This window comes from Pelophylax lessonae (assembly GCF_965119305.1).
Source record: "Pelophylax lessonae genome assembly, chromosome: 4".
NCBI lineage: Eukaryota > Metazoa > Chordata > Amphibia > Anura > Ranidae > Pelophylax > Pelophylax lessonae.
In genome coordinates this window covers 130,209,327-130,231,681 of record NC_138771.1, presented here as the reverse complement: position 1 = coordinate 130,231,681, position 22,355 = coordinate 130,209,327, and the positions used below count along the sequence as shown (strand labels likewise).

At 46.2% G+C, this 22,355-nt stretch overlaps 2 protein-coding genes across 2 annotated transcripts in view; one reads left to right on the top strand and one right to left on the bottom strand.

Annotated features, from left to right (window-relative positions):
• Positions 1–6,789, bottom strand: part of PEAK1 (pseudopodium enriched atypical kinase 1) — a 156,700-nt gene extending 149,911 nt beyond the window's left edge. The window contains exon 1 of the mRNA XM_082254202.1: positions 6,647–6,789. The gene's annotated coding sequence lies outside the window, so the exon portion shown is untranslated. The remainder of the gene's footprint in view (positions 1–6,646) is intronic.
• Positions 6,790–7,120: 331 nt separating this feature from the next.
• HMG20A (high mobility group 20A) overlaps positions 7,121–22,355 on the top strand; it is a 59,325-nt gene continuing 44,090 nt past the window's right edge. Inside the window, exon 1 of the mRNA XM_082256402.1 lies at positions 7,121–7,209. The gene's annotated coding sequence lies outside the window, so the exon portion shown is untranslated. The remainder of the gene's footprint in view (positions 7,210–22,355) is intronic.

Sequence of the window (22,355 nt, the reverse complement as noted above, 5' to 3'; positions counted from 1 at the left end):
TTCCTTATGCTAGGGTCGCCAGTACAGTATTTGTACATTGATATCATATCCCCCCTCAGCCGTCTCTTCTCCAGAGAGAATAGGTTCAGTGCTTGTAGTCTTTCCTCATAGCCGATGTCCTCCATTCCCCTAATTATTTTTGTTGCCCTTCTCTGGACTCTCTCCAGTTCCAGCACATCCTTCCTGAGGACCGGTGCCCAGAACTGGACAGCATACTCCAGATGTGGCCGGACCAGAGTCTTGTAGAGTGGAAGAATAATCTCTTTATTTCTGGAGTGAATCCCCTTTTTTATACATCCCAATATTCTGTTGGCTTTGCTTGCAGCGGCTTGGCATTGCATGCCACTGCCAAGCCTGTTGTCTACCAGTACCCCCAGGTCCTTTTCCATCTTAGACTCACCCAGAGGTTCCCCCCTAGTGAGTAGCTTTCTTTCTGGTTTCTGACACCCAAGTGCATTACTTTACATTTTTCAACATTAAACCTCATCTTCCATGTAGGTGCCCACCCCGTTATTTTGTTCAGGTCTGCTTGTAAGGTTTCCACCTCCTGCATTCACTCGCTGTTCCTAGTGTGAACCTATGCTAAATTGGACACAGATGAAAAAAAAAAAAAAAAACTGACAGGGATCTTATCATTGTCCTATATTTAAGAAAAAAATATTTTTAGACATAGACTTGTACTTCAACATTTTTTATGTAACAGCCTCAATTACATAAAACATCTGCCATAACTTAAATAATATTAAAAGAAAGGTAATAAACTTGGCATACAAACTTAGAAGCAGCTGTGCATTGCAACCAATCAGGTTCTATCTTCAGCTTGGTCAGTTAGGCCTCATTCACACGGGTGCCTCCGTCTCGTGGATTCCGCTTGCTCAGCGGGGGGATCCACTGACCAGGCGGATGACAGGTCCTGTCCGCTCCACTGTGCAAAGTGGACACAGACATAGCCCGCTCTCCTGTGCAGAAATCGGGTGGAAACGGACCGCTTGTCCATTTTCATCCGATCCTATCTGATCCCTCAGACGGATGGAAAATAGGACCACCATCCGTTTGGATTTTGCGGCCAGTATCAGTTTGGATGGCAGCAAGTGTCCGTGTGTCCGCTGACATCCAACCCTCCATAGGGGAGACTGGAGGGTCCGATCAGGTCCGCCTGCCAGGTTTTCAGCCTGTGTGAAAAGACCCTTAAGCTCTGAAAATGAAAGCTAGAAGCTGATTGGGTGCATTGTACATCTGCTCCAGATTCTGGCAGCTCCATTCTTAGCAAATTCCCCACATTGTAAATGATTCATAGGAAGAAGATCACAAACAGTTGGTGAGCTACATTGGACATTTCTGGACTTTCTTGACTTACATAAAAAAAGGAACAACCAACCTCTTAATATCTACCATATACCATACACAACAGTGAACTATGGCACATTTATAGACATCACAGAGTGAAGTGTACCACATATCAATGTTGATGAAAATAAAGACAACTAAAAAGGACAAAACAATTATATGATAAAGCATAGGATTTAAAAATATGTTGCTTCTGGAAGCCAAATGGCTAGATATGCATGACATCATTTTGATGGTATCTCCTCACTGGTGGCGGATGACACCCCTTACAGAGGAGCACCCTTTGATTACCCTTCAGCCTGCTGACTGAACAGTGAAGGAGCAACAAGAGACTGATGAGGTCATCTGTCTTCTCTTTCCTCCTATTACCATGTTCCTAGTCAGCAATACACCAGACTGCCACCCACTTCTGCTCCAACCTCTCCTAGTCAGAGTGCTACTTTATAGAGAATTGCCAAAGGCTGTTAACAAGTCAAGTTCAGGTATTTACATTAGTTGCAATTAAAAATTGATATTATTTAAAGTGATAATAAAAGAATTTTTTTTTTAAATAACAAATGTCATGCTTACCTGCTCTTTGCAGTGGTTTTGCAGAGAGCAGCCCGGATCCTCCTCTTCTGGCACTCTCGGCCCCTCCCTCCTGCTGAGTGCCCCCAGAACAAGCAGCTTGCTATGGAGGCACCCAAGCAGGCTCACTCCAGAGTCACTGCACTGTGTGTCCATTGATATACGGAGTGTGGCTTGGCCCTACCCCCTCTCTCTCTTCATTGGCTCACTAGCTGTGACTGACAGCAGTAGGAGCCAGTGGGGAGGGAAAGTCCATAGTGCGAGTTCACCTTTAACACTATGCTGTCCTTTATGGATAAAGCAGCATATGGGTATAGCAGCGTAGTCGCCTGTGATGAGCTCAAAAATTTTCTCGGCCAACAAAAATCTACTGCAGAAGTGATGTCATGTGCTGGTTTACTTTCCGTGTGTTTTTTCTTCTCTGAGCATACCCAGTCTTGCTCATCAGATTTTTGTCTGCCGAAATCTGTACTGACTAACGGAAAATCGGCCGTTGTGTTGACGGCCAACAAAAATTTTATAGCATGCACACCAGATTTTATTCGGCCGAAAAGTCGGAGTCGGTTGTCAAAAGCATCATACTAACAAGCCTACAATCGGCCGATCGGACGTTGGCCGAAAATTCCCGGCCAATAATCGATGCATGTGTACGAGGCATTAACCTCCTATCCTTTACAGCCAAGGAAGCTACTTCTGTTTAATCTACAACTGCCATGGCGCTGCACATGTGATCAGTTATGACTCCAGCCATTTGATGGTTTGACAGTTTGGTTGAAATTACAAGCAAATGTGACAGTTAGCCTTACTGGCATGCCTTGAGCTTAACCACTTACCGCATATCAACGTACCGATACGTCGGTACACTTTGCGGGTTTATACCGGGATGATGCCTCTAGTTAGAGGCATCATCCCAGTACCGTGGTTTGAAGCCGACGGTCGGCTTTCCGTCAGTAGCGACCGATGCGGCTCGGGAGCCGCTCGATCGTTACCCGGGGGGCGGGAGGGGACGTACCCCCCCCTCCCGCCGCCTTCTGTGGCTTTGCCCGGGGCTCCCGTCCCACCGGGAGCCCCGAGCACCCAGCCGGCACGTCTGCCGGCTGGATGGAGTCCCGATGAATGCCGGAAACGGCATCGATCGGGGCTCCGATGACGTAACCCGAAGGCGGCGTCCATGACGTCACTTCCGGGTTACTGTGCTGCAAAAGGCGGCAAATTTAAAAAACGGCTGTATGCAAAAATGCAGTTTTCGGCGTTTTGCATACAGGGAAGTGTAGTGGAGGGGTCTAGGGTCTTTTAGACCCTCGATCCCTCCATAAAGTGTACCTGTCACACATATTGCTGTCACAAGGGATGTTTACATTGCTTGTGACAGCAATAAAAGTGATCAGATTTTTTTTTTTTTAAAAAACCTGTAATAAAGTTTAAAAAAAATAAATAGGAAAAAAAAAAATAAAATTTCACCGCCCCCGTCACCGTTAGCTCGCGCACAAAAAAAAAAACGTATACGCAAGTCGAGCCGCAAATGAAATCGCTGTTAAAACCCCACATGTGAGGTATCGCCGCGATCGCCAGAGCGTGCGCAATAATTTAAAAAAAAAGAGCTACACTCTACCTCTAAACTGGTAACCGTTAAATAAATTTAAAGCGTCGCAGATTGAGATCTCTATTGACAGTAGTTTGTCACCATCCCACGGGGGGGCGCAATTTTAAACCGTAACATGTTGGGTATCTATTTACTCGGCGTGACATCATCTTTCACAATATACAAAAAAAATGGGCTAACTTTACTGTTTAGTATTTTTTAAATGCAGTGAAATGTGATTTTTCAATTCTTTTCCAAAAAAATGGCGTTTTAAAGACCGCTGCGCAAATACCGCTTGACAAAAGGTTTTGCAATGACCGACATTTTATTCTCCAGAGTCTTTGCTAAAAAAATATACATAATGTTTGGGGGTTCTAAGTAGTTTTCTAGGAAAAAATACTGGTTTTAACTTGTAAACAAAAAGTGTCCGAAATAGGGCTGGGGCTTAAGTGGTTAACTGTTTGTTGAAGCTGTAAACTTGATGGGTTTAGTTCCGCTATGATTTGCAAAGTTCCCCAAATATCACAACAAAAGTCTCCAGTCCACTTTCAGTTGGTTTCTAAAAGCCTCCAAACATTTGCTGTTTGTGTGTTTCCCCCTGAGTACTCCGGTTTTCTCCCACACATATGAAAGGGACTTTAAAGCGGAGTTCCACCCAAAAGTGGAACTTCCGCTTTAGGCGTTCCTACCCCCCTGACATGCCACATTTGGCATGTCATTTTTTTTGGGGGGGGGGGGAGCGGGTACCTAGTTTTGACAGGTACCCGCTCCCACTTCCTCTCGGAGCGCCGCGGCGCCCTGAGCGGAAGTTCTCCTCTCCCCCTCCCTCCTTGCAATCCTCTGGGACCTCTGACGCCGGCCAATCACGGCGCGCAGCGCGACTCGAGCATGCGCAGTGGGTACCCGGCTGTGAAGCCGCAAACTGTAACAGCCGGGTGCCCACAGCAGTGATGCCGGCGCCGAGGGAGAGGATCGAGGCTTCGGGCGGCCGCATCGCTGGACCGTTGGACAGGTGAGTGAAATGGCTGGAACTCCGCTTTAAACTGTAAGCTCCTTGAAAGCAGGGACTGATGGAAATGTACAATATGTATGTAAATTGATGGCACTATGTAAGTACCAGTAATAAATATGGTGCTGCAGTTATGACTAGAGATGCACCAAAATATTGGGAGAAAATGGTGTTTGCCGATAAAAGAAAAAGGTGATGATAATAGCACCAAAAATGCAAGCGATTTTGCAGCAATTTTACCATGCTTATGGTTTGTTTTTTATAGGTAACGTGACTCAAAACTGCATCAAAACATAACACGGGTGAGTTATTGACACGTTTTCAATGAATTTCAACAGGGAGGTGCATTTTTTGTGCAATTGACCAAAAATGTAGCAAGCTGGATTTTTTACACCACATCGCACACGCAATGGACCATTGAGAAGACACACATAGAATTTAAAGGGGTGCATTTATCTAGAGCTTTTCTTGTGCTAAAGGTGCAGATAACGGCCGACAATAAATTCATATTTATTTAAATTCATTAAATATTCAAATATATTACACATATCTAAAAATAACATCTTTTTAAAAACTTTCATTTTCAGTTTTCGGCCCCAAACTTTCCATGCGGTGCAGTGCTAGTTAGGACACCACACGTGGGATGGCTTGACGAGTCAGTTGAGCGCACAAGCATCTGTGAGCTCCTGCGTGGCATTGCCTAGAATGGGATGGTTTTGGGGAAAAGTGAATGAAGGGGTTCAGTTCTACTTTGTGGGGATGAAGGAACCCTGTGCACATGTGTGGGATTGACGTCATCCTACAACCGCCAAATAAGAGGAAGGCCCCAGGCCTGGGAGAAGCCAGGACCAATGAGAGAGCTCATTGGGGATGTTCATGGACTTTATTTCCACTTTAACCGCTTGCCGACTGCTCACAGTATATTTACTGCGGCAGTCAGCCCCTCACAGGCAGAGTGACGTAGGTCTACGTCGCTCGCCTGTGAGGCTCTGGGGAGCGAGCGCGCGCCCGCGCGGTCACGGACCCCCCCCCGCGTGTGACCAGCGGACCCGATGTCCGCCGGTCACTCGGCGATCGGCAGGGGAGAGGGAGAATGTCAGGCAGCTTGTGTAAACAAGCCACCTGTCATTCTCCTCGCTGTAAAGACACTGATCACACGGATCTAGTATGTAGATCCATTGATCAGTGTCCTTACAGCTCAAGCCACAGCCAATCACAGTAAAAAGCACGCCCCTAGGGACACACACAGCCCCTCCCTCCCAAATAAAGTTAACCCCTTCACTACCAGTGTATTTTTACAGTAACAGTGCATATGTATAGCACTGATTACTGTAGAAATGTCACTGGTAACCCCAAAAGTGTCAAAAATGTCAGTCAAGGGTCCGATCTGTCCGCCGCAATGTCGCAGTACCGCAAAAAAAAAAAATCGCAGATCGCCGCTATTACACGTTAAAAAAAAAAAACAACAAAAATGACAAAAATCTTTCCCTTTGTTAGTAAACGCGATAACTTTTGCGCAAACCAATCAAAATACGCTTTTTGCGATTTTTTTTACCAAACATAGGTAGCATAAAACAAATTGGCCGAAAATGTTAAAAAATTTAGATTTTTACATTTTTTTGGGGGGAATTTCATATAAAAAAATGTGAAAAATATTGTTGTTTTTGTAAAATGTACGCTCTTTTTTTGTTTATAGCGCAAAAAGTAAAAATCGCACAGGTGATCAAATACCACCAAAAGAAAGCTCTGTTTGTGTGAAAAAAAGGACGTCAAATTTGTTTAGGTACAGCGTCGCACGACCTCGCAATTGTCCGTTAAAGTCACGCAGTGCCGAATCGCAAAATACCCCCTGGTCGTTAAGCAGGAAAATCCTCCGGGGCTTAAGTGGTTAAGGACTTATTAATGGGCACAGGGCTGCACTGATGGGTGGCATTAGGAGTTGAGCCCTCACAGAGCTCTATGTAGCCAGAACTCCAGTGCTGGGCCCCTCCATTCACTCCTATACACCTGTACTAGCCATACATCCCACCATTGTGCCCACCACTGCCACTCCCCCCTCACCACCATCCCCCCTGACACCTATCACCCCCACACATCCTCTATAAATCAGTGTAGTGACAATGAGGTGATGGACTACCTACCTGACGTCACCTTCTTATGTCACAGCAGCACACAGATGTCTCACCACTCCCATCCAGACGGTTCTACGTCACCACCCCCTTTCCACTGTCTGCCACCGCATCCTCACCCCCGCCAGCCAATCACCGCTCCGCTCTCCCTCAGCACCGAGTCAGACACGGAGGGGGCGTGGAAAGAGAGGGAGCCAACCCCCAGCCACGTGGTCTACCCAATAGACATGCTTCCCAGTGTGCCTACGTCACCGGCCCCTCTAAAGACTACAACTCCCGGCATGCTCTAAGGCGCGGAAGACTATCTCTACCGACTGATATAAAAACATAGTTCCCTATTTGTTTTTGTTGTATAACGCCCGTTCTCTTTCTATTACTTCAGCAGAATTTGATAAATGTTTTCACGTTGCTGTTCGAATTTTTTTTTACTAATGAAAAATATTGTACAAGTCTGTAAAGGGTTGAGTGGCGGAGTGATACATAACGGGAACATTGCAGCAGGGGACGTACGACGTGAGCTGTACGTGCCTGCAGGTTGCTAAGGAGCCGGTGCGGAGGGAGAAGCGAAGCGGCTGGTAAATGATCCCGTTCTATGTAGTTCCGTTTAGCGCGTTTCCGGTTTTGGAATATTCTCTGAGTGATAATTGATGTGGCGGGCTGGGCGGTGTATGGTGTGTGCATTCACATAGGGGACCGGGAATATCAACACCTTCTCATCACTGCGGGAGGGGGAGGATTGCCGCTCTCCTTTATTCCCCACCTTTGTTATAGCAGCTCTGCTCACCTCACACATCCCGGCCATTGCAGCCTGGGAAGGCCAGTACCCTTCCCCCACTCCCCACCGCAACAGCTCAGTGGCCACTGGGGTTTTTTTTTTTTTTTGCACATTTTAAGGTCTGAAGTTTACCCCCCCCCCAACATTATACCACAACCCCCATAAAAAGCAATACAAATTTCACTTAAACTACTTCACCACAGGAAGTTTTACCTCCCTTGGTGACCAGGCCATTTTTGCGCTGCATCAATTATACTGGCCATTGCGCGGTCGTGCGACACTACCCAAACACCATTTCTGTCCTTTTTTCCTACAAGTAGAGCTTTCTTTTGGTGGTATTTGATCATCTCTGTAGTCTATTTTTTTTGCGCCATAAACAAAAACACCTGACAAACAACAAACAAACAATATTTTTTTACTTTATGCTATAAAACATCCAGTCAATTCATTATTTTAGGCCAATATGTATTCTGCTACATGTTTTTGGTAAAAAAAATCCCAATAAGCGTTTATTGATTGGTGTGCGCAAAAGTTATAGCGTCTACTAACTATGGGATATGTACTGGAATTTTTATTTATTTTTATACTACTAATGGCGATCAGCGACTTTATAAGGGGGCTGTGATAGTGTGGCGGTCAATCTGACACTAATTGATGCTGGGGGGGAACTGACTGATCCCAATAAGCGTTTATTGATTGGTGTGCGCAAAAGTTATAGCATCTACTAACTATGGGATATGTACTGGAATTTTTATTTATTTTTATACTCCTAATGGCGATCAGCGACTTTATAAGGGGGCTGTGATAGTGTGGCGGTCAATCTGACACTAATTGATGCTGGGGGGGAACTGACTGATCCCAATAAGCGTTTATTGATTGGTGTGCGCAAAAGTTATAGCATCTACTAACTATGGGATATGTACTGGAATTTTTATTTATTTTTATACTCCTAATGGCGATCAGCGACTTTATAAGGGGGCTGTGATAGTGTGGCGGTCAATCTGACACTAATTGATGCTGGGGGGGAACTGACTGATCCCAATAAGTGTATATTGATTGGTTTGCACAAAAGTTATAGCATCTACTAACTATGGGATGAGTACTGGATTTTTTATTTATTTATTTTTATACTACTAATGGCGATCAGCGACTTTATAAGGGGGCTGTGATAGTGTGGCGGTCAATCTGACACTAATTGATGCTGGGGGGGAACTGACTGATCCCAATAAGTGTATATTGATTGGTTTGCACAAGAGTTATAGCGTCTACAAACTAGGGAATATTTATTTTATGTTTTTACTAGTAATGGCAGCAATCAGTGACTTATAGTAGGACCTCAATATTGTGGCGGCTATTCTGACACTTTTTGGGAACCAGTGACACAAAAATAGTGATCATTGCTAAAAAAGTATGCACTGACACTGGCTGGGAAGGGGTTAACATCAGTGGCAAAGGGTTAACTGTGTGTTTAGCCTGTGTTTTACTAAACTGTGTGAGGTGCTTTTACTTGGGGAAGACATGGAATTTATTCCCTGCTTAGCAGGGACACAAATTCCATCCCTTCCCTTCTGTCAGGACAGTGATCTACATTGTTTACATACACTGTTCTGCCTAACGATCTGCAGGTGCCGCAGACATCGGGCACCGTGCTCCCGCCAATTGGCTTCCGCTGTGAGTAATCACAGTGGAAGTGAGCTGCATGCGTGCCCTCTACCTGGAAGTGGCCGATCACGTAGTATATACAGCTGCAAGAAAAAGTATGTGAACCCTTTGGAATGCTATGGATTTCTGCACAAATTGGTCATAAAATGTGATCTGATCATCATCTAAGTCACAACAATTGACAATCACAGTCTGCTTAAACTAATAACACACAAAGAATGAAATGTTGCCATGTTTTTATTGAACCCCTTCCCTGCCAGTGTCATTTATACGGTAACAGTGCAGATTATTTAGCACTGATCACTGTATTAATGTCACTGGTCCCCAAAAAGTGTCAGATTTGTCCGCCACAATGTCACAGTCCTGATAAAAATCGCTGATCATGAAACAATATGGGGATGTACTGCGCTGTCAGGGTATTCAAATAGGGCTTCTTACAATTGAACTGTTTTATTGGTACCAGTTACTGTATGTGCAGCTTTAGAGAGACTTTGAGTGTCTATGGCTGGCCATACACTATACAATTTTCTTGTTCAACTTTCCTTTAGATTTACCAAAACCATATAATATGAGGTCAAACCTAAACCCTTTCAGTTTGTATGCAATCAGGCAGGCCCTTCCACTACATAGTTGAAGGTAAATCTAAAGGAAATTGAATAGGAAAATTGTATAGTGTATGGCCAGCCTAAGAGTGCAGGAATCACACTCTTAGAGTAAATTGAAAATCGCTGATCACGGCCATTACTAATAAAAAATTTACTGTATTTTCTGGCGTATAAGACTACTTTTGAACCTCAAAAAAATCCCCCAAAAATGGGGGGTCGTCTTATACGCCGAGTAGAATATCTCCAAGGTAACCTAAGTAAAAGTATTACCGGTTGATGAAAATTAGGGGGGTCGTCTTATACGCCCAGTCGTCTTATACGCCGGAAAATACGGTAAAAGTCCATAAATCTATCCCATAGTTTGTAGACGCTATAACTTTTGCACAAACCAATTATACGCTTTTTGGGATTTTTTTTACCAAAAATATGTAGCAGAATACAAATTTTTTTTTTGGGAATGTTTTAGAGCCCGTTCACATACAGGCGACCCGACTTCCCGGGGCCACCTGTGAAGTCGCGGTGCACAGCGCGCACCGCGACCTCGGAGCGGCATGCAAGGACTTCATATCATTGAAGTCAATGCAGATCGCTCCGAGGTCGCCCCAAAGAAGCTCAGGACCCTTTTTCTAAGTCGGAGCGACTTGTGTCGCTCCTATTGGAACGGGTCCTGTGCTAATCTATGGCAGATGACCTGCGGTGACTTGTCAGGTGGCCAGGTCGCCTGACAAGTCGCCCCAGTGTGAACGGGGTCTTATACCAGAAAGTAGAAAATATTGGTGTTTTTTCATAATTGAGGCTCTTTTTTTGTTTATATCGCTAAAACGAAAAACCGCAGACCTGATCAAATACAACCAAAAGAAAGCTCTATTTGTGGGAAAAAAAAGGACATCAATTTTATTTAGGTAGGGTGTTGCACGACCGTGCAATTTCTAGCCTGTATACTAGTTTCTTCTTTCCAGGGCTAATCTCTCTATCCCTGGAAAGAAGAAACTTGTATACATTAGAGATGCACAATTCTGGATAAATTAAGAATGATGATTTTTTTGCTTAGAATAAAGATCACGATTCTCTCAAGATTCTCGGCCTAACATCATCTTGTACATTATACAAAAAAATTGGGCTAACTTTACTGCTTAGTTTTATTTCATTAAAGTGTATTTTTTCCCACAAAACTGCCTTTGAAAGACCGCTGCGCAAATACAGTGTGACATCAAAGATTGCAAAGATCGCCATTTTATTCGCTAGGGTCTCTGCTAAAAAAAAATGTGTGTGTGTATATATATATATATATATATATGTTTGGGGGGTTCTAAGTAATTTTCTAGCAAAAAATACTGATTTTAACTTGTAAGCAACAAGTGTCAGAAAAAGGCTCAGGCCCCTTTCACATTAGCGGACCGTTCAGATCCGCCTGTCAGTTTTTCAGGCGGATCTGAACGGATGCCCCATGCATCTCTATGGGGCATTGGATGTCAGTGGAGACATGTCCGCTGACATCCGATCCGGTCCGTCAAATCTGGACGGATGGAAACCCTATTTTCCATCCTTTCAGCGGGTCGGATGGGATGGGATGAGAACGGACAGGTGGTCCGTTCTCATCCGATTCCCCGATAGAGAACAGCGGGGACCTCCTCACACAGCGTGGAGACAGAGCTGCCATCTGCCTGCTCAGCGGGGGATCAGTGGATCGATCCCCCGCTGAGAAAAATGGATTCCGCCAATGGACTCCAATGTGTGAAAGGGGCCTTAGTCTTTAAGAGGTTAAACTGACCTCACTTGCAGATGGAAGTTGATTCCTTTGATCTAAAAGAAGGAAATGATACATTTTAAAACATTGTGTATATGGTTATGCAGCCTTAACAATGTTGATAAACATTTGCCAGAGGCTCTTTTTTTTTTTTTTTTTTTACAGCTGTGAGTGAGCAGAGAACAGCTCTGTAATAACTGAGGACATGCCGTTTTAAGATCGTGGGGGGGGTTGAATCGATTCTCGCAATTTTTTTTTTTAACGATTAATTGTGCGGCTCTGGTATACATACCTTTTTTGAAGCCGATCCAACCTGGTCTCACAGTGGCAGAAGATCTGCAGAGGACACGGCCGGCAACGGCTGTGAAATGAATGGGAAGTGGCATCAACCATAGAGTTACTATGGGGCTTCCGTTATCGGCACACTCACTACTTTTCTTTGCTACAATGTAAAGTAGTGAGTGTGCAGCTTGTATAACAGTGCAAATTTGCTGTCCCCTCAAAATAACTCAACACACAGCCATTAATGTCTAAACCGCTGGCAACAAAAATGAGTACACCCCTAAGTGGAAATGTCCAAACTGGGCCCAAAGTGTCAATATTTTATGTGGCCACCATTATTTTCCAGCACCGCCTTAACCCTCTTGGGCATGGAGTTCACCAGAGCTTCACAGCTTGCCACTGGAGTCCTCTTCCACTCCTGCACGATGACATTACAGAACTGGTGGATGTTAGAGACCTTGTGCTCCTCCACCTTCCGTTTGAGGGTGCCCCACAAATGCTCAATAGGGTTTAGGTCTGGAGACATGCTTGGCCATCACATTTACCCTCAGCTTCTTGAGCGAGGCAGTGGTCGTCTTGGAGGTGTGTTTGGGGTCATTATCATGTTGGAATACTGCCCTGCGGCTCAGTCTCCGAAGGGAGGAGATCATGCTCTGCTTCAGCATATCACAGTACATGTTGGCATTCATGGTTCCCTCAATGAACTGTAGCTCCCCAGTGGCGGCAGCACTCATGCAGCCCCAGACCATGACACTCCCACCACCATGCTTGACTGTAGGCAAGACACACTCGTCTTTGTACTCCTTACCTGGTTGCCGCCACACACACTTGACACCATCTGAACCAAATAAGTTTATCTTGGTCTCATCAGACGACAGGACATGGTTCCAGTAATCCATGTCCTTAGTCTGCTTGTCTTCAGCAAACTGTTTGTGGGCTTTCCTGTGCATCATCTTTAGAAGAGGCTTCCTTCTGGGAAGACAGCCATGCAGACCAATTTGATGCAGTGTGCAGCGTATGGTCTAAACACTGACAGGCTGACCCCCCACCCCTTCAACCTCTGCAGCAATGCTGGCAGCACTCATACCTCTATTTCACAAAGGCAACATCTGGATATGATGCTGAGCACGTGCACTCAACTTTGGTCAACCACGGCGAGGCCTGTTCTGGGTGTAACCTGCACCGCTGTATGGTCTTGGCCACCATGCTGCAGCTCAGTTTCAGGGTCTTGGCAATCTTCTTATAGCCTAGGCCATCTTTATCTAGAGCAACAATTCTGTTTTTTCAGATCCTCAGAGTTTTTTGCCATGAGGTGCCATGTTGAACATCCAGTGACCAGTATGAGAGGAGTGAGAGCGATAACACCAAATTTAACACACCTGCTCCCCATTCATACCTGAGACCTTGTAACACTAACGAGTCGCATGACCCCGGGGAGGGAAAATGGCTAATTGGGCCCAATTAGGACATTTTCGCTTAGGGGTGTACTCACTTTTGTTGCCAGCAGTTTAGATGTTAATGGCTGTGTGTTGAGTTATTTTGAGGGGACAGCAAATTTACACTGTTATACAAGCTGTACACTCACTACTTTAAATTGTAGCAAAGTGTAATTCTTCAGTGTTGTCACATGAAAAAATATAATAAAAATGTGAGGGGTGTACTCACTTTTGTGAGGTATTGTATGTACAGTGGGTACGGAAAGTATTCAGACCCCCTTAAATTTTTCACTCTTTGTTATATTGCAGCCATTTGCTAAAATCGTTTAGGTTCATTCTTCTTCCTCATGAATGTACACATAGCACCCCATACTGACAGAAAAACACAGAATTGTTGACATTGTTGCAGATTTATTAAAAAAGAAATACTGAAATATCACATGGTCCTAAGTATTCAGACCCTTTGCTCAGTATTTAGTAGAAGCCCCATTTTGATCTAATACAGCCAGGAGTCTTTTTGGGAAAGATACAACAACTCTTTCACACCTGGATTTGGGGATCCTCTGCCATTCCTCCTTGCAGATCCTCTCCAGTTCTGTCAGGTTGGATGGTAAACGTTGGTGGACAGCCATTTTTAGGTCTCTCCAGAGATGCTCAATTGGGTTTAAGTCAGGGCTCTGGCTGGGCCATTCAAGAACAGTCTCGGAGTTGTTGTGAAGCCACTCCTTCGTTATTTTAGCTGTGTGCTTAGGGTCATTGTCTTGTTGGAAGATAAACCTTCGGCCCAGTCTGAGGTCCAGAGCACTCTGGAGAAGGTTTTTGTCCAGGATATCCCTGTACTTGGCCGCATTCATCTTTCCCTCGATCGCAACCAGTTGTCCTGTCCCTGCAGCTGAAAAACACCCCCACAGCATGATGCTGCCACCACCATGCTTCACTGTTGGGACTGTATTGGACAGGTGATGAGCAGTGCCTGGTTTTCTCCACACATACCGCTTAGAATTAAGGCCAAAAAGTTCTATTTTGGTCTCATCAGACCAGAGAATCTTATTTCTCACCATCTTGGAGTCCTTCAGGTGTTTTTTAGCAAACTCCATGCGGGCTTTCATGTGTCTTACACTGAGGAGAGGCTTCCGTCGGGCCACTCTGCCATAAATCCCCGACTGGTGGAGGGCTGCAGTGATGGTTGACTTTCTACAACTTTCTCCCATCTCCTGACTGCATCTCTGGAGCTCAGCCACAGTGATCTTTGGGTTCTTCTTTACCTCTCTCACCAAGGCTCTTCTCCCCCGATAGCTCAGTTTGGCCGGACGGCCAGCTCTAGGAAGGGTTCTGGTCGTCCCAAACGTCTTCCATTTGAGGATTATGGAGGCCACTGTGCTCTTAGGAACCTTAAGTGCAGCAGAAATCTTTTTGTAACCTTGGCCAGATCTGTGCCTTGCCACAATTCTGTCTCTGAGCTCTTCAGGCAGTTCCTTTGACCTCATGATTCTCATTTGCTCTGACATGCATTGTGATCTGGAAGGTCTTATATAGACAGGTGTGTGGCTTTCCTAATCAAGTCCAATCAGTATAATCAAACACAGCTGGACTCAAATGAAGGTGTAGAACCATCTCAAGGATGATCAGAAGAAATGGAAAGCACCTGAGTTAAATATATGAGTGTCACAGCAAAGGGTCTGAATACTTAGGACCATGTGATATTTCAGTTTTTCTTTTTTAATAAATCTGCAACTATGTCAACAATTCTGTGTTTTTCTGTCAGTATGGGGTGCTATGTGTACATTCATGAGGAAGAAGAATGAACTTAAATGATTTTAGCAAATGGCTGCAATATAACAAAGAGTGAAAAATTTAAGGGGGTCTGAATACTTTCTGTACCCACTGTATAATGATTCCTTCTTTACAGGGCTAGATAGGTTAGTGTTAGATTGTGGAGATCTGCATATGCAGGGATTTTAGTGTTAGGGTGTACTTATCCTTTAAAGTGGTTGTAAAATATATATTTTTTTAAATAACAAACATCTCTATGCTTACATGTTCTGTGCAATTGAATTACACAGAGCAGCCCCGAACCTCCTTTCTCAGGTCAAATCAGCGCTCCTGGCCCCTTCTCTGTCCTGTGCCTCCAGGGGGTCACTCATGCATGCTTGGTCCTGAGGCCTGCTTTCCATGGGGTAACTCATGCATGCTTGCCCCCGAGGCCGCTGCTGCGTCCATGGACATAGACAGCATGGGCTGGGCATCACCCCCCCCCCCCCCCCCCGCTCCTTCACTACAGGCTTTGATTGACAGTACTGCTTCCGGTGCTCCTGCAAAGCCAGTGAGACATGGACGTGGGGTGGGGGAGAGAAGAGCTGCAGACAGGCTTAGAACCACTTTAAGAAGAAAAGTTTATAATAGATATTGTCATTTACCAAATATGGCCTTATGGCTATAGTAGGTCAATAATGTCATCAACATCTCTGCCGCTTTGTGATAGGTGGTTGCAGGATAGGGAATTTCCGCAGCTGTTTTAAAATTCATTGATTCATTGTAGTGAATTAAATCGTATCTAAACACAAGAACAAAAATTGAATGTATTGCATATTACCTTTTCCTTACATTTCCAAGGGTGTCAACTGTAATTTATCTAGAAGAAGCATGATTGTCGCCATAGAAAGGAAGTGTTAGGACTGTATGACACCTCCCTCTCTGTGCCATACTTGTGAGATCCTTGTGGAAGCTGGAATTTGTTGTAGTAGGCACTGCTACTACAGTAATCTTTGCTAGTTACTGGGTCCCATGTCGAGGGGCTGCCCTGATGCGTAATGAAGACAAGAGGTCACTAGTTTGCCACAGGTGCCATTCAGAGAACACTTTGCATTTTCTCAATAAATGCAAACTAGTTGCACTAATACCAGTTTTTTTAAGACTGAGCACAAGTACCAATTCTGTGAATATCGCCTATGCCGACTGATGACCTCCTGTGTTCACCATACAACAGGGCAGCCGCTCAGCACAGTTTACAGAAACTAGCAGCGAATACTTTAGTAGCAGTTTTGGGGGCCCAAATAGGGCACCACTGGCTTGAAAAATTGCAAGATTGGGACCTTTAGCTCTGAATTATGGAACTTTCAAGAGGTTGATGTACTTTTTTTTTTTTTTTTTTTTTTCCATAGAACTCTCTCCAGCCAAAGCCATAGCACAGCTTCTGGTGTGACCCAGTTTCTGAAGATTCACGCAGTAAGTAGGCCTCTGGTTGTGACAAGGCTATCTAGGAATGTGACCTTCAAGCACTGGACTCTGTACAGTGGCGCATTCCAAACCTCCGTATACTCTTACTGTACATGGTCATGGCACAGTCTCTGATGTGACCCAGTTTTGGAGGTCTCTTGTAATGAGTAAGGGCGCTCTCACACTGCCTCCTCTGCGCTTTGACTGTAGCACGGGCGCAGAGCAGTGTGCTTGCTGTTTTCGTGCCGGTTAGTTGTGCTTTCCCATAGACTTCAATTATGTTCTGCGGTTTTGGTGCTCTTTCAGAAGACACACCAAAACCACAAAAGCCATGGGTACACTGGGTATGTGACTGGTCCAGATAAAGCCTTTTTTTCCCCAGAAGGGAAAATCCTAATGTCCTAGTATGCCAATTTGCATTGGAATAGGTGCCGTTGTATGTCAGCTATGCTGAATGATAAAATTAAACAGTTTGATAAAGTGTGGGAGCCATGGCTCCGTTACCTTACTGGTGGCGATTAGGAGGGGCTTGGTCGCATGGGTTTCGGGGACGTGGGGCGGGGTCCTACTCTTCCTTATACTTCTCCCCTTTCTTCTCTCCTACTATTCTTTTTTACTCCTATCTCTTTGACATCATTGATATGTAACAAAAGCCCAATGAGGTACTCCCAATTACAATGCCTAAGTGGATCTTACATTAGCTACCCCGGAGCTGCGACACGGCGATGGGCTGAATAGGTGGCTGATATTGAGGTTTCTTATTACTTCCCTCATTTCTCGCCACTAATGTTCGTTATAATTTGTTGCTTGTATTAACCAATACTTGTTCTTGATTGATGTTATACTGTTTAATGTTATGCTGTTTAATGAGTTTTCACTCTTCCCGTGCGACAGTGCACTGTGGCTGCTTATACTGCTTGTCTTTTTCTACTTTTTTATTCCGTGATTGCAGCGGGACAATTGGAACTGATATGCCTATGTTTACAGTTTTATTTTTTGTACCTTTTGATGTTCTTTTCCACAAAACTTTCAATAAAAATAATTGAAAAGGAATAGGTGCCATTAAGCACCCTAGTTTTTCATGAAAGGGATCTAAGGAACTACCCTTTCTTTTCCAGTTTAAGATTATCTTTCCCTCTCTTCAGTTATATTTGTTTATGAGACGGTCATATCCATGCATCTATCTTTTACAGATTACCAGGTAGCATCCTTAATATGGATGTTGCTCTCCAGATGCCAGGGGTTAAGGGTGTTCTTTTGGAGCTTTTGGCTGCTAACTGCTTGGTTTTTGGTTTGAACATACATTGTTTGTTGAACTTTTCTTCCCCTGAGATCAAGGGTAAAGTATCATATGTTTCAGCCTTTTCCCTAGTAAACATTCTTTCTCTTTCGTTCTTCACGGACACAGCTCCTGATCTTCTTAACCATTGGGTTATGCCGCCCCCTACAGGGGTAGGACACTAGGCACTTCCTCTCTCTGCTATAGGTACTCTGCTGGGATCTCTGGTCCTGGCAATTTTTTCTTTTAGATAGATTTTTTTTCCCCTGTGAGATCTGCAATCAACTGCTGGACTGGGCAACTGGCTGGATAATCTAGATCCAGGGGTCACCCCAGGCTGGCTAGCGAGTGCGCGCAGACCTCTGCTCCACACTAGGTCAGCCGTGACATAGCCCCACCGGACAGGGGTTGGCCTGCGAGTTAAACACCTTGCGAGGTCACATTTGCCAGGGTCTTGGCCCGAGTCGCAGTGTTCCTCTTGGCCGACAGCCCCCCCATTTCAATATAGAGGAGGTTCTGTCTGGAGCAGTGCCCGCCTGGTTCCTGGTATGGTAAGTAACTGTCCCCCCTCTCCCCTGGAGGCTTTTGGGGTGGATGTGGGCCCCTCCATGGGACCGCCGGACCCCTGGGTTCCCCTCCTTTCCATTAGGCACCTCCCTCATCTGTCTGGTGGTCCTTGTGGGCCATCTCACCCCTCCACTTATGCTGGGGCTGTGGGGTGGTCTGGTCCACCTTCTGTGGTGGGGTCAGGGTGCTAGCAATGGGGGCAGAGGAGTGACCGGGCTATTTGGCTGTGGGGGGGGGGGCTATATCTTCCTGCCTGTGCCATTTTCTGAGGCACAGGGATCCCTCCTGGGTCCCTGGGAGCCTCATGGTGCCGCGCGGGGCTGTCATTTTGTTGTAGTTTGTGTGCTTAATGCACGGCAGTCATGTTGGTGTAGTCCAGTGGCCATTTTGCGGTGGTTTGCTATTGAAAATAGCGGCCATGACAGTGGAGCCCTGTGGGCAGCGATTTCAGCGGTGGGAGCCCCTCCTCATCCCCCGGTGCTCACTACTCGATCATTTCATTTTCTGATCACCGCACGTGGAGTGTAGATTATCCTGGTGGCTGCAAGTGCCTTTTTCTGTCCGGGGGTGAGTCTGGTGGGGTCCTCTTCCTCTCTGCTGAGGATTGATTGGTGCTCTGTTACTGGCGACGGGGTGGTGCTGCCAGAGAGGTGTGGGTGTCCCTTAGCAGTGTTTTTACACCTTTTTTTGTGGGGTCCCCCTATTGACTCATGGAGTCTTTGGAGCACATTTCCCCACCTGACCCCCTCCGGGTCCCAGCTATTTATTGATGCACTGACAGCGGTCCTGAAGTCCTTTGTGTCCCGGGTGGGGGTGGTTTTTGGGCGACAGGCTAGCAAAAATAGTCCCCGCCTTCCCCTGCCTCGTCTGTCTCCTCAGATCCGGAATCTGATTCTGCCGTCGCGGACGTGGGTCACTCTGCTGGATCTGCGACCACACGCCCTGAGTTCTTAGATAGTGAGGATGATTCCTCCACTCCTGTAGCCACGCACAAAAACGCATTGGTTTTATCTGTGCCTGAGACACACTGATTGTATCTGTGCCTGAGACCTTAAAGATGGAGGATCCAGCTGCTGCGGGTCCGTTTGGCACTCCCGAGCCATCCAGAGCGGCAAAGGTGTTTCTTTTCCCCTCCTATTTTGACAGAATTGTCGCAAAAGAGTGGGAACTACCAAAACGGGCCCTTGTGGTCCCTAAACGATTTGGCTATGCGGTATCCCAATGAGGAGTCCCTTCTTAAAAAGTGAACTTTTCCACCGGTGGTGGACCCTCCGGTTTCCAGTTTGAACAAGGCAACCATGATTCCGGTTGAAGAGTCTCCAGCCTTTAAGGACCCAGCTGACAGGAAGGTGGAGGCTATGGCCCGCAATCTGTAAAGTGTGGCTGGTACGGCACTGAGACCGGTATTCGCCATTGCCCTGGTGTCACAAACTCTGACCGAGTGGGCTAAGCTTTTATGCCGTGACCTGGAGGAGGAGTTGGTCCAGGGGTTGCAGTTTATCTGTTATGCCTCTTTGGATTCGGCTCCCCTAGTTGCTAGGCTCTCTGTTTCTTCAGTGGTCCTTCTGCGTATTTTTTGGCTCAAATGCTGGTCTGCAGACCAGACTTCTAAAAAGGTTTGACCCCTGGGTTCCCCTTCCTTCCCCTCAGCCCCTCTAAAATTTCAGTCACTTTGGGTCTTTCGTCTTGGCACCACCCTTAGACCGGGTGGCGCTGTGGGGGCGCTTCTATTTTAATGACAGTTTTGCCCCTATTATTGTGTGGGGTACCTTCCTTGGCTTAGCAAGGGTACCCTGCCTGCTCGTCCGCGTCACAGCGGGCGGCCCCATTTGAAGGAGGCTATGTCCTATTATGTCCTCTATGGAGGGCTCAGAGGGTGACCCCCTTATTTATTGCAGGGTCCAATAGGTGGTCCATTTGTTGACCCTTGGCTGGCATCCCCTTTGCGGGATTGTAGTCGGCGGCCACCCCTGATTGTCATGTTTTCGGGGTGAGCTCACTATAGAGCGACCCTGCTGGGTCTGCGTCCACGCACCCTGAGTGCTCAGATAGTGCAGATAATTCCTCTGCTCCTCTAGCCTCGCTTAAATAGGCGCTGGTGGATGCTTTGGATGCTTTTTGGGGTTTCTTTGGGGCAGTGCAAGACTTGTTACTTCAAATGGTGATTATTCCGGTTCCAACTTCGGGAACATTTTTAAAGATTTTTTTTTTTTAATCAAACCTCTTTACAGTCCTCAGGAAGGAAGGCAAGGTACGTCCAATTCTGGACCTCAAGGCGCTAAGTTTCTCTGTGCGAGTACAGACGTTCAGCATGGAGTCCATTCACGTGGTAGTGGCATCCCTACATCAGGGGGATTTATTCTCTCTTCTGTCGACATTAAGGACGCCTACCTGCACATTCTATTATGTGCTGGTTGCCAGAACTTCCTCCGTTTTGCCATGAACGAGGAGCATTATCAGTTTGTGGCGCTGACCTTTAGTCTCACCTCGGGTGGGTCTTCACAGGAGTGTTGGCCCCGGTGCTGGCATTGTTTGAATCAGTGGGGGATCACGGTACTGGGGTAACTGGACGATCTTCTGCGTGCGAAGCCTCTGACTGCTCTGATGGACTACTGGAGATTGCTCTGCGAACTCTTAGGGAGTTCAGTTGGATCCTGAACATTCGGGAGTCTGCGTTGGTTCTGTCCACAAAAACTGGACTATCTGGGTCTGACTGTGGACTCGGTCTCAGCCAGAGTGTTTCTTCCTCGGGAAAAACTCCAGACATTGCAGGAGGCAATTCAGCTGCTGCTGTTCAGCAGATGGTCATCCCTCCGGGCTTGGATGCACGTGCTGGGCCTGATGGTGTCCACCCTTGTGGCGGTCTGTTTGCACAGTTCCACACAAGTTCTCTGCTAAAGAGTTTCTGGTGAAATGGATCAAGGATCCACGATCTCTAGAGGTGGCTTTGTTCTCCGGCACTTCGACAGGAAAAATCCTTCTCTCCCTGTACTGGACAGTTGTCTCCATGGATGCCAGCCTGCCCGAGTGGGGAGGCGTCTTCAGCACAGACGTACTCAGGGGGTCTGGACTCTGCCAGAGCCCAGACTGACGATTAGTGTACTGAACCTCAGAGCGATCAGACTTCAGGGGGTGTCCGGTACGAATTCATTCGGACAATGCCATGGCCGTGGTCTATGTCAATCACCAAGGGGGCAGATGAAGTGTCCTAGAAGCTCAGTAAGTAGCTGGCATTCTAAGGTGGGCTGACTGATTCGTTCCAGCCCTCTCAAACTTCTGCCACAGCTCCTGTGCAGGATTCAGGCAGAAGGGATTCTGGTCATTCTAGTGGCTCCAGACCGGCCTCGCTGGTCTTGGTATGCCGATCTGGTACGGCCTGTCGCCAATGCTCCTTGGGGACTTCCTCCCTGGGAGGATCTGCTGTCCCAAGGACCAATCTTCCATCCTGCTTTACAGTGGCTGGCTTTAACGGCTTGGCTGTTGAGCACCAGGTGCTGAAGGATGGAGGTTTGCTTGAATCAGTGCTTCCTACGCTGTTAAAGTTAGGAAATCTGCCTCTAGGAAGATCTACCATCGTACGTGGAAGACATACATTAAGTGGTGCGAGTCTCTTGGGGTTCATCCTCGCTCCTTCTCGGTGGATCAGATCTTAACCTTCCTTCAATGAAAAAAAATAAATTGGCCTTGTGTACATCAGTGGTCAGGTATCGGGTTTTGGCGGTCTTTTTCCAACCACCTTTGGTGTGTACCTTTTCTTCAGGGTGTCCGACATTTGGTTCCTTCTGTGTGGACTCCATTGCCACCCTGGAATCCTAATGTGGTGCTTTCAGCTCTACTGAAGCTTCTCTTTGAAAATATTCGGGAGGTTTCCATGCTTACGCTGCACCAGAAGGTGACCTTCTTGGTAGCTATCACCTTTGCATGCAGGGTGTCGGAACTGATGGCGTTATCCTGTCGTTCACCTTATGGTGATTCACAAGGATAAGGTGGTGCTTTGCCTCTGTCCTTCATTCCTTCCTAAGGTGGTCTCTGACTGTCATTTGAATGAAGACATTGTGTTGCCTGTCCTGTGTCCCAGGCCTAAACATCTGAAGGAAATTGCCTTGCATGTCTTGGATGTGGTGCAGGCAATTAGGGTGTACCTGGCAGCTA